At 66.6% G+C, this 5415-nt stretch overlaps 2 non-coding genes across 2 annotated transcripts; both read right to left on the bottom strand.

The window, feature by feature from the left end:
- Positions 1–295: 295 nt before the first annotated feature.
- On the bottom strand, positions 296–414 carry LOC132595285 (5S ribosomal RNA). Its single transcript, XR_009561439.1, has one exon. It is a non-coding gene; the product is annotated as a 5S ribosomal RNA (ribosomal RNA).
- Positions 415–3111: 2697 nt separating this feature from the next.
- LOC132595274 (5S ribosomal RNA) lies at positions 3112–3230 on the bottom strand. The gene has a single exon (XR_009561428.1). It is a non-coding gene; the product is annotated as a 5S ribosomal RNA (ribosomal RNA).
- Positions 3231–5415: the final 2185 nt, after the last annotated feature.

Raw genomic sequence — 5415 nt, 5'->3', positions numbered from 1 at the left:
ATCCCTGCCTTGATTCTCAGCCCCTCAGGAACCCAGGCCCTGACCCATCTCGCCTTTCCCCACAGACAAGCAAGCCAGCTGTGTAGGCACCCATCGCATGTGCATGCGCTGCTCCGTGGATCCCAAGAACCTGTGCTCAAGAGTTTCTTCCCACTTCTGCCATCGCCCAAGCTTCCTGCTCGGGCAGGTAAACCCACCTTGACTACTGCCTGCAGCGGGGCTCGGCGGGGGCGGAGCCGGCGGCCCCCCCGCCGCGGGCGAGTAAAGGAGAAGGCGGGCGGAGCGGGAGGCAAAAAGCCTACAGCACCCGGTATTCCCAGGCGGTCTCCCATCCAAGTACTAACCAGGCCCGACCCTGCTTAGCTTCCGAGATCAGACGAGATCGGGCGCGTTCAGGGTGGTATGGCCGTAGACGGGGGCGGGGGGCCGCGGGCGGCCTCTTGAGGCCCAGTTTCGCTGGCGCTGGCGCCTTAACGCCAGCCTGGCGGCCGGCCCGCCCCGGCAGGGCCCCCTCGCCCGCCCAGGCAGGGGCAACGGAGGTCTCGGGTATCGGGCGGCGGCGGAGGGTTTGGCGACCACCTCCCAGCCCAGGGCGGCCGTGACCCAGCAAACCCTTCGGCGCTTGGCGCCCCGCCCAAGATCCCGCACGTCGCTCACAGGGACGTGGCCCCGGAGGCTTCAGGGCCCGGGGCCCGCGGTCCCTTGGGCATCGGCCCTGCCCGCCCACGCGGCCCTAGGCGCAGCCCGGCCGCAGCCCGGGCCGGCCCTCCTGCCCGACAGCAGCTGGCCCGAAGCCACCGGGAGCCACCATTGAGTCGCCACGGCCCCTCAGCCCCGGCAAGGCCACCCTTGCCCCCACACCCCCCGCCGAGCTCAGGACCCCGCCCCTGGTGGCCGGCAGGCCCGGGGAAGCGGCCCCTGCCCTCGATCCCGCTCCCGCACCCGGCCGCGGTGACACGCCAGAGGGGCGGGGTGGGGGTGGGGCTTTTGTCGGAGGGAGCTGTGGAGGGACACACCGGCACACAGGTGGCGGCGCCGGGGCTGGGCGCCGGTGGGGGCGGCCAGGTGCAGGTCGAGGGGCTCGCGGGCCGAAAGGACGGCAACTGGGCCCATGGCGGAGTCTGGGTCTGGAGGGCTCTGAGCCTCCATCCGCTCTGGTGCCTCGGGTCTACCGGCCCGACGCCTGGTAGCGCGACACCCCACCGGCCCACAGACGTAGCCTCCCCAGCTGTGCTCACAGCGAGTCCAACCGCAGCCTGCATCCCTCCACGGGACACTTGGATTACTCCCGCGATCCCCACGAGGTGCGGCACCCGGCGGCCGAATGGGCTGAGATCCTGCCCTTGCGGCGCCCTGTGGCCACCTCCGCCTCCCTCACGGTACTGGCCGAGGCCTCGGACCAGCGGGCCCCGGCTCCCAGCTCAGCGCTGCTCCTCCGCCCCTCTCACCTCCTGCCCGACGTCCAGGCTACCGAGCACCCTCCACCCCCGCCCACCTTCATGCCACTCAGCCGGAACCCGGGAGGCAATGCCAACTACCAGGTGTATGACAGTCTGGTGCTGAAGCGGCAACCGCAGGAGGGCCAAGCGCGGGCCAACTCGCTGCTACCTTCCACCTCGGCCTCCAGGCCCTCTCTGCACGGGAGCCAGACTGGGAAAATGAACTTACCAGCAGCAAGTGGGGGCAGGGGCAGGGGGCGGCAGGGCATGGAGAGAGGAATAAAGAGCGCCAGAGTCCAGGAAACATTGGTGGTCTGTGGCTTGGAAGCGCCACTCCTTCTGCCAGCCTGGGTCCCTGCGCTTGGCTTCCTGCAATAAGAAGCCAGTGTCCCCTTCTTGGCCTGAGGGTCCCTTTGGTTTAGTGGCCACAGTTCTGCCAGCAGGCCCCTCCTGGTCCTATACCATGCACTAAGTACATCTGCAGCTGCAGACTCCAAACCCCTGGTCTCTGGGCACCTCCTCTGTGTCTCAGCTGTCCCTGTCCACAGAGAGCCTCATACAAGAAGTTGCTTCCAAACTGGGAGGTTCCACATCTGGGCAGGTCCAGCTCCAGGCCCAGTGAAGGGCATGAAGAAGGCTGAGGCTCTGGACTCCAGCCAGGCCTTCAGCAGGCCTCTGAGGCCAAGGTCTTCCTAGTCTCAAGAGGGGCCAAGAGACGCAATGTGTCATTTGAACAAGTGAGTCAGCGGGCGGTGAGCGAATGAATGACCGCTCGAGGGGATGTATGCCGGCCACCGGGCCCTGTTTGACTGTCCAGGCTCAGCTTACCTGACCCTGGTTACCAGGGAATGCCACTCTGGGCCCTCCTTTTCATCCCCCTCCCTCACTGTGACCTCACCACCTGCCCCATTATGACCCAGTCTGGCTCCCAGTTAAAACTGGAGGGCAGAGGGCCCAGGCAGTCCTGGGACCAACGGCCATGGGTGAGCGAAACTACTACCGAGCCGAGCCGTTCACTGGCCCCATCCCCAGGAAATGCCAGGAGCAAGGATACTCAATTCTTCTGATCCCGGTCAGCTTCATCTTGCTCAACGTGGGGATCAACATGGTGACTATGGTCAGGGCAGGATCTGTGCAGCGCGGTTGGGGGAGCCCTGGGGTCTTGAAGGGGCTGAGGTGGGAGGGCTGCTGGGGTGTGACCGGGACAAGGGTTGGATTTCAGGGCTCACCCTGCTCCCGGCCTCCCCCCTCCCCTTCTTCCCTCAACTCTGGAGGCATCTGAAGAGATTCTTGCGGGCACTTTTCAATCGTATTTTCCACAAAGGTGAGTGGGCGCCGGCGTGGGTTCAGGGGATGTGGGCCTGTCCCCTTTCTTCTATCCCTGCCTTGATTCTCAGCCCCTCAGGAACCCAGGCCCTGACCCATCTCGCCTTTCCCCACAGACAAGCAAGCCAGCTGTGTAGGCACCCATCGCATGTGCATGCGCTGCTCCGTGGATCCCAAGAACCTGTGCTCAAGAGTTTCTTCCCACTTCTGCCATCGCCCAAGCTTCCTGCTCGGGCAGGTAAACCCACCTTGACTACTGCCTGCAGCGGGGCTCGGCGGGGGCGGAGCCGGCGGCCCCCCCGCCGCGGGCGAGTAAAGGAGAAGGCGGGCGGAGCGGGAGGCAAAAAGCCTACAGCACCCGGTATTCCCAGGCGGTCTCCCATCCAAGTACTAACCAGGCCCGACCCTGCTTAGCTTCCGAGATCAGACGAGATCGGGCGCGTTCAGGGTGGTATGGCCGTAGACGGGGGCGGGGGGCCGCGGGCGGCCTCTTGAGGCCCAGTTTCGCTGGCGCTGGCGCCTTAACGCCAGCCTGGCGGCCGGCCCGCCCCGGCAGGGCCCCCTCGCCCGCCCAGGCAGGGGCAACGGAGGTCTCGGGTATCGGGCGGCGGCGGAGGGTTTGGCGACCACCTCCCAGCCCAGGGCGGCCGTGACCCAGCAAACCCTTCGGCGCTTGGCGCCCCGCCCAAGATCCCGCACGTCGCTCACAGGGACGTGGCCCCGGAGGCTTCAGGGCCCGGGGCCCGCGGTCCCTTGGGCATCGGCCCTGCCCGCCCACGCGGCCCTAGGCGCAGCCCGGCCGCAGCCCGGGCCGGCCCTCCTGCCCGACAGCAGCTGGCCCGAAGCCACCGGGAGCCACCATTGAGTCGCCACGGCCCCTCAGCCCCGGCAAGGCCACCCTTGCCCCCACACCCCCCGCCGAGCTCAGGACCCCGCCCCTGGTGGCCGGCAGGCCCGGGGAAGCGGCCCCTGCCCTCGATCCCGCTCCCGCACCCGGCCGCGGTGACACGCCAGAGGGGCGGGGTGGGGGTGGGGCTTTTGTCGGAGGGAGCTGTGGAGGGACACACCGGCACACAGGTGGCGGCGCCGGGGCTGGGCGCCGGTGGGGGCGGCCAGGTGCAGGTCGAGGGGCTCGCGGGCCGAAAGGACGGCAACTGGGCCCATGGCGGAGTCTGGGTCTGGAGGGCTCTGAGCCTCCATCCGCTCTGGTGCCTCGGGTCTACCGGCCCGACGCCTGGTAGCGCGACACCCCACCGGCCCACAGACGTAGCCTCCCCAGCTGTGCTCACAGCGAGTCCAACCGCAGCCTGCATCCCTCCACGGGACACTTGGATTACTCCCGCGATCCCCACGAGGTGCGGCACCCGGCGGCCGAATGGGCTGAGATCCTGCCCTTGCGGCGCCCTGTGGCCACCTCCGCCTCCCTCACGGTACTGGCCGAGGCCTCGGACCAGCGGGCCCCGGCTCCCAGCTCAGCGCTGCTCCTCCGCCCCTCTCACCTCCTGCCCGACGTCCAGGCTACCGAGCACCCTCCACCCCCGCCCACCTTCATGCCACTCAGCCGGAACCCGGGAGGCAATGCCAACTACCAGGTGTATGACAGTCTGGTGCTGAAGCGGCAACCGCAGGAGGGCCAAGCGCGGGCCAACTCGCTGCTACCTTCCACCTCGGCCTCCAGGCCCTCTCTGCACGGGAGCCAGACTGGGAAAATGAACTTACCAGCAGCAAGTGGGGGCAGGGGCAGGGGGCGGCAGGGCATGGAGAGAGGAATAAAGAGCGCCAGAGTCCAGGAAACATTGGTGGTCTGTGGCTTGGAAGCGCCACTCCTTCTGCCAGCCTGGGTCCCTGCGCTTGGCTTCCTGCAATAAGAAGCCAGTGTCCCCTTCTTGGCCTGAGGGTCCCTTTGGTTTAGTGGCCACAGTTCTGCCAGCAGGCCCCTCCTGGTCCTATACCATGCACTAAGTACATCTGCAGCTGCAGACTCCAAACCCCTGGTCTCTGGGCACCTCCTCTGTGTCTCAGCTGTCCCTGTCCACAGAGAGCCTCATACAAGAAGTTGCTTCCAAACTGGGAGGTTCCACATCTGGGCAGGTCCAGCTCCAGGCCCAGTGAAGGGCATGAAGAAGGCTGAGGCTCTGGACTCCAGCCAGGCCTTCAGCAGGCCTCTGAGGCCAAGGTCTTCCTAGTCTCAAGAGGGGCCAAGAGACGCAATGTGTCATTTGAACAAGTGAGTCAGCGGGCGGTGAGCGAATGAATGACCGCTCGAGGGGATGTATGCCGGCCACCGGGCCCTGTTTGACTGTCCAGGCTCAGCTTACCTGACCCTGGTTACCAGGGAATGCCACTCTGGGCCCTCCTTTTCATCCCCCTCCCTCACTGTGACCTCACCACCTGCCCCATTATGACCCAGTCTGGCTCCCAGTTAAAACTGGAGGGCAGAGGGCCCAGGCAGTCCTGGGACCAACGGCCATGGGTGAGCGAAACTACTACCGAGCCGAGCCGTTCACTGGCCCCATCCCCAGGAAATGCCAGGAGCAAGGATACTCAATTCTTCTGATCCCGGTCAGCTTCATCTTGCTCAACGTGGGGATCAACATGGTGACTATGGTCAGGGCAGGATCTGTGCAGCGCGGTTGGGGGAGCCCTGGGG

The sequence above is a fragment of the Globicephala melas genome, unplaced genomic scaffold (assembly GCF_963455315.2).
Source record: "Globicephala melas unplaced genomic scaffold, mGloMel1.2 SCAFFOLD_620, whole genome shotgun sequence".
Lineage (NCBI taxonomy): Eukaryota > Metazoa > Chordata > Mammalia > Artiodactyla > Delphinidae > Globicephala > Globicephala melas.
The sequence above is the reverse complement of the archived record's forward strand: the minus strand, read 5'-3'. Positions and strand labels throughout refer to the sequence as shown.